This window comes from Mytilus galloprovincialis, chromosome 8 (assembly GCF_965363235.1).
Source record: "Mytilus galloprovincialis chromosome 8, xbMytGall1.hap1.1, whole genome shotgun sequence".
Classification (NCBI taxonomy): Eukaryota; Metazoa; Mollusca; class Bivalvia; order Mytilida; family Mytilidae; genus Mytilus; species Mytilus galloprovincialis.
The window spans coordinates 69,089,488-69,096,565 of record NC_134845.1 but is presented as its reverse complement, the minus strand read 5'-3'; the positions used below and the strand labels follow the sequence as shown (position 1 = coordinate 69,096,565).

The 7,078-nt window shown below is 31.2% G+C and overlaps 1 long non-coding RNA gene across 1 annotated transcript; it reads left to right on the top strand.

The window, feature by feature from the left end:
• The first annotated feature begins 280 nt into the window (after positions 1–280).
• LOC143042456 (uncharacterized) lies at positions 281–6,677 on the top strand. Its single transcript, XR_012967997.1, has 5 exons — positions 281–414; positions 1,507–1,769; positions 3,900–4,075; positions 5,892–5,992; positions 6,431–6,677. It is a non-coding gene; the product is annotated as an uncharacterized LOC143042456 (long non-coding RNA).
• The last annotated feature ends 401 nt before the right edge of the window (positions 6,678–7,078 follow it).

The window sequence follows — 7,078 nt, the reverse complement described above, 5'->3', positions numbered from 1 at the left end:
ATATATACTTTAATATATCTAATAAACCAAGGCGGACAAACATAAACAAAACACCTGGAAAAAATTAAAACCCGAACCAAGGCTAAAAAAGTTAACATATATTTTGTCAGACAGGAAATAAACGGTACTGTTTTGATTTATGTAGAAGTCGTAAATTTCAGGTATTGTATTCTTCGTGGAAATCTATTCAATAACACACAAATGGGACAATATAGAAATACACACCAATTATTTGCTGTATTTAAAGGTAGCACATAATATGAAGTAGTTGAACGTGCCTTTAACATGATTAAAAGTAAGAAAAATATGCACGTGGACTTTGCAATTACTGTGTTGATATTAATTAAACTGATAAGCGTTGATGGATCCCATTTTCGTGGAGGAATGATAACATGGAAACATATGGATAACCAGGTAAAGGTTATATATATATTAATTGTGTACTGATTAAAGAAGAAGTTTCATAAAGCGTTTTTTGTTCGTATATGTACAAAATATGTGTGTTATCAACTTATGACGAATGATTCGTCTTATTGATACACTTGTTTTTTGTTCCTATTTAATCTGTTTGTTTTCTCCTTGGTTTTGTTTTGGTGAATACCAATAACTGTAGTTTCGAAGGGTACATATAGTTAAATGCTAATCTTTGAAATGATGTAATATTACATATTAAAAATGAATGTTCATGCACGCTATCCTGACTATTTTAACATGTGCGGGATATTTATGTCACAATACCTTCGCTCTCTTTTCACTGATGTTTTCAATAACTTAAATAGTATTGAATTTTCATATTACAGGTACTACAATTCGGTAAACAATTGATTGTATCATCTTAATTCACATTCAACATAAAAAACAACCTCAGGTTTTGTACTTTTGTATACTTTATGTTGCTTTTTTCTGAGGGGCTTGTTCTAATGACGGCTTATTATATATACCGACGTTTAAAGTTAGACTCAGCAGATATAAAAATTGTATTCAAAGTATTTTCACCGTTTTACTTTTAATTATGATTTGTTCCTTGATTTGGCAATCGTTTGAAAAAAAAACACTTTCGTATCGTTCTGAATAAATTTATGACGTATCTTTGTCTGAACCTTTTATGAATTATATTTTTGAAGGAAGGACTAAATGTTAAACATCACTTGGTATTTAGATCCTATCATTCAACCAGGCATTCATTTCAGCTTATGGTTTCTTTTAATTTAAACCCTGGGCAAAACAAATATCGTAAGAAATATTATACATATTTTTTTTAGAGAATAGTTAAAATGCTCAATATTTTTAGTACGGCATTACGGACAGATTACCTACATTAATTATGCTTTATCAGTTCCTAGTAAAAGTTACGTAAAATGCAATCTTATTTTGAAATGTGAAAGAAAGTTTAACCTAAGAAATATTTTGGTAATACATACATCCACTTTGCATTGACATGATTAATCATGTTAAATACCTTTTTATTATGTTCCTGCATTTGTTTGAATGTTTTTTTTATTCCAGCAAATAGAAATAACATATAAACTATCATATCGTCGAGATTACACCAATGCCCATGAGTGTGAGTTGTACCACTTGTTTAATACTGAAGTAACGTTTGGTGGAGGAGGTAAATTAGCATGCTTCAAAGGTTGTCGAAATGATGATTCACTAGCTGATATGTCTTACTACTGTACACAGTTCAGTGTAGAAGACAATTGGACATATGGTCAAAAAGCCGTAAATGTTACTCTCCCTACAACACCGGACAACATATATCAATTTAAGTAAGCTAAATATTGGATACACTTATGTTTCATATATAAGAAGATATACTGTGAGTGCTAATGAAAAAATTCTCCATTAAAATTACAATTTATAAAAGTGAACATGTATAGGTCAAAGTACAGTCCTTTACACGGAGCCTTGCTCACACCGAACAGCAAGCTTTAAATAAATCACCTATAGCTGAAAGCAAATATTTACATATTCTAGAGCAAGGATGTCCTAAATCAAGGGCTTCTAGTTGCAGGGTGCCCTGATTCGAGAACCAACTTAATAAACAAACGATTGATTATATAAGTGTATCGACATTATATCTTTATTATATATTTTCATATTTACTTTTATCACAATATGGATGATTGTTTTGTGAGTTCTGAACTTCCATAGATAGCTGTCCCACTATCTATACAAGTATCGATTTATTTTCGATTTAGATTCTAGCGAAAAACGTAATGAGCATCAGTGCAGCACATGGATATCTTCGATTAATATCATAAGTTATTAACTTTTACCTACATACCATGTAAGGTAATTTGGTCAGCTAAATTGAACAATTCTGTCGGACAGTAAATATAAGAAAAGGTAAAGTCCATGCATATCACCTTTAAAATAGAAATAAAACAAGGTGATTAAATGAAGTAACTTCTGGTCGAAATACAACAAATACCATGTAATAAATACATTTTATTTGTATGAATTTGTATACACAAGAAATCATTTATTGATAATGGAATTGTTGGAAACAATTGGAACAACAACCCGACAAAAGAGCAGATACACGTAGCAGCCGAATGCCACCAATGGGTCTTAAACGCAGCGAGAAAAACCCAAACCTGGATTGTGTAAAAAATGTGAAATTGTACACTAGTTCAGAGAAATTGAACGTCATACTAAACTCCAAAACAAATAACCGAACTTAAATTTAAAAAACAACAACAAGAATAACAGAGGCCAGAGGCTCCTGTCTTGGAACATGCGACTGGATTAAACATGTTATGTGAGATCTCAACCCTCCTTTATATCTGCTGCCAATGTGTTCAAATTTCTTTATGTACATTTAAAAAACTTAAACGTTCGACCATTATTCAAATAATTATTCTAAACGGTTAAGATGTTTGGTGACAGTCTAGACCAATAAACAGTTCAATAAACATTTATGATTTATCAAAAAATAGTATGAAAGCCAATTGTAACATATCATATAACGATTTATCAACACAGTAACATTTTTGAAGAGACGAATTAACACTTGAAACTCTTAAAATAATACCTGCTTTGTGAGCAGCAACATAAGAAATCATAATAGGAAATACAGACTCCGGAGCCATTGGAACATATCGTGTCAACGTTATATGATATGTGATGCCAATAATGTTCTGATTCAAAATATCACTTCACAATGGGTACATTATTGTCTTTTTTATATTGTTTAATTATTTGCTAATTAGCAGATAACTGTATTGTATTTTAAGCTCCGACAGCATCCATTGAGGATTAGATTGTCGCAAATTAAGTTTACTGGCGACGCGTTAGCTGAAACAGTAATCGGGTATTTGCGACCATCAAATCCCCAATTGATGCCGTCGGAGCTTAAAATACAATATTGTTATCTCGATTCTAATGAAACTGACATAAAACATCGTTAAAACATGTTTTTAAAATGGGTCAAATGCCGTCTGCGCTTGCGCGTACGTTCCATAGCATAAATTGTCAATTGATGCCATGCGAAGAAGTGATGTTATCCAATCAAAATTAACGTTCCATAGTTGTTGCATCTGAGGAAACTTCAAAAACGAAAGCATTAATTAAATGACAAAATCAAAAGTTCAAACACACCAAACGAACAGATAACAACTGTCATAAAACCTGGCATGGTACATGTACAAATGATGTATATATATTTCCTATGCAGAAAATTGTGGATTAAAGCTGGTTTCATTGCTAACTAAACATTTCAATTATATGAAAGTAGCATTAAATTCAATTACATTGATAACAAGGTGTGAATAAAACAAACAAATATAATATGTACAGTTTTTTTATACCGCTAACGTTTACCACTATCCCTTAATTTTTACAGTAACGATAGTTTTAATTGGTTTATTTAATATAACTTAAATTACACTTACTAGATATTCAGGTGTAGCCTGGATAAGTTTAATTGGTGGAGGATCCGGCTGGTCATTGTTATCAACTGTTAATTTATCTACACGCCAAGATACAGGAAGAATCAATTCTTCACCATCATCTTCGTTACCACCAGTTATTCAAATCAAACAAGGATGTTTTTATTCATTGATAATCCCAGGTAAGACTTATTTATTTTATCTTAGTTTTGTTTATCGATCGACATATTATATATATTTGTAAAGACCACTTAACTTCAACCATGGTTGTGTTAGTTTGTTTTTAATTACTAAATATGAGTTTGAATAACACTGAGGCTTGTATAAGGTATATTGGGATACAGGATATTTGCCATTTTAATTTTAGGGATATGGGATATTTGTCCTAAAAGTAAATGGGATATGGGATATTGATGCATTTATAAGGATATTGAATTTTTAACATGAAAAAAAATAGTGAAATTTAAAAGTTAAATACAGAAATATTTACATCTCACTTGATAAAATTGCCAAAAAAAGTTTAATATTGAAGGTCACTTTAGTGCTTTGTTGATTTTCATTGAGTTTATGGTCGTTTTATTTAAAAGTCATTCAAACCCACACAAGCAAAAAGTATTTATCTATTTTCGATATTTATATGCTCATATGTAGTGATAATTTTAAAAGTATTTGTTTTGGTTTCCATACTTCGTTCCTTATTGTTAATTTTCTTTTTGTGGATGGTGATGTTCATTTGGCAATATCTTACGGTGTTTGTATATCACAACTCCTCCGCTATGCCCGTGTCTGTTCTAACGTTTCGAATTTTAATGAACATAATCTATGTATTACTGGTAAATTATTAAGTCAGGGATTTCGTTACCACAAATCACTTAAGATCTTTACTAAATTATTTCGTAGATGTAAAGATTTGGTTTTGAAGTTTGATTCTACCTGTAGAAAACTTATTTCAAACGGGATAGCACATCCTCATTTTACAGAGATGTTGTTTACCGTGCCATCGGATGTTGGATGTGTAATGATAGATAATTAAGTCTCAGGTGCATTACTTTTCTTATTAGTTGTTATTGGCTTTGAACTAGTTGTCAGTAACTGCGAGTACTCTCAGATCTGTACTTTGTTTTTTTTTTGTTGATGTCACGTCCACTTTGTGTTTTTGTTAGATGTATTTCTATGTGTATCCATCTGATGAGCTTTGGAATGAATTTATAATGATTTTTTGGGATATTTCAAAATAGTTTTAGGGATATGGGATATTTGTAAAAAACTTAATGGGATATGGGATATTGATACCCCCCCTAAACAAGCCTCAACACTGTAGTATGTCTTGATGCTCTGTACTTCAACACTTCAATTCTCAACAAATTCTAGAAATAGTCTGCTTTTGTATTTGTTAATTATTATAAACTGAAGGTTTCTAATCTATCAGACAATTTTTTCATATTTTACTGATTATGACATATTAAACCAAAAAAAATCATGATTTTTTTAACAATATTTGGAACACCAGAAAGTTTGAAAAATACACTGTTAGAGCAAGTATTACCAATGCATGTGTTTATCCTTATTGACATCAATATTTCTGTAAATTGTAAATTGTAAGTTGAAATTTGTAAGCCAGACTGATATTAACCTAAATTAGACTCATGAGTGAAGCTCTGATCAACAGAGTTGGAAGGATAAATCAAAAAGAAAATTTAGGAGAATTATAGAATGAAAAGGTCAAAAAGTTGTGCAAAACAAAACAAAAACAAATGAAATGGAAAATCACGTGTTTTCAATAATTCAATAGATTAGAGAAAAAAAGAACATATCAATAATTGTCATGTCAAATAACAAACGTGATCACTAACTCGGACTTTTATAACTGATTATACGTTATGGTCTTTGCTCATTGTTGAAGGTCGTACGGTGGCCTATACTTGTTAATTTCTGTAGTCTCTTGTGAAAGGTTGTCTCATTTATATGTCACATTATTTCTTGTAAACAATGTAACAGTCGAAGACGCAGACAACGACATCATCAGATGTCGACGGGCAATTGGTGATGATGAATGTGGCGACATATGCAACAGTCTGGTAAATTCAGAATTAAACAAGGTACATGTATAATCAAACGTATATGTTAGTCACGCCTGATAAAAACCCTAAATAAAACAACAAAGTTTTCGGTTCTCATAGGGATAGAGAATGAGATTGATCACAAACAAATATTTTGACAGATTGTTTTTCTTTGTCGTATTGGTTTATCATTGGCAAATATGAGTTAATGAAAATGCATGATAATTCATTTTTTACCTTGCAATCTTCTTTTTTTTTTTTTAAATTTGCTGTAATCTTGAAAATTATTAAAACAAATGTTTGTCTTTTTTATCGTGTTTGATTACTCATAATAGACTCGTACTTACTTCATATGTTCCCTCTTCAGCTTAATATAGATGTATTCAACATGCTTAAGGCGCCTTACTCTTCTAGCGTAATCCCTGTTTAAAACTATTTATCGATTTTGTTAAAATCATCGGCTGTTTCTTATTTCAGGGTACATGTGTTATCTCGTATAACGCCACTGGTGAGTTAGGTCTGTATGCTGTTGCACTACAGATCGAGGATTTCGCCACGGAACAAAGCAACAACCCTTTAAGCAGTGTTCCTTTGCAGTTTTTAATCGATGTAATACAGACTGTTTCAAATCAATCCTGTGAAATGAAACCAACAGTAGAAAATATTAATTCTATCGTCGTTATTCCTTTTAACACCACGTATCACGAGACTATCATAGCAAAAGGAGATGAGTAAGTAATACACATATTGAACATGTTTTACATGCTTTAAACTGTTTACATTCAAACACATCTTGCTTTCATATTTTAATGTTTTTATGTAATTGGAAGGTAAACACAATTTTAATGTACAGTTAATTGACTTACTACAATAGTGTTCGTTATTCTGTTTTAACTTAACATGTTGTTTTCCTAATATTACCTTTTTCATTTGAATATAAATGTACTCCATATACATGCACATGGCATAACCTTATGCAGACAGTGTTCATCATTTAAGAAGCAACATGGACTGAAACACTGGCAATGAAAAACGCCCACTTAAATGCCAACATAGATATATAAAAAAGTACATACGGAGGTGAAGGGACTTTAACTTGTCTATGTTGCAGCGTACACTCGTTTA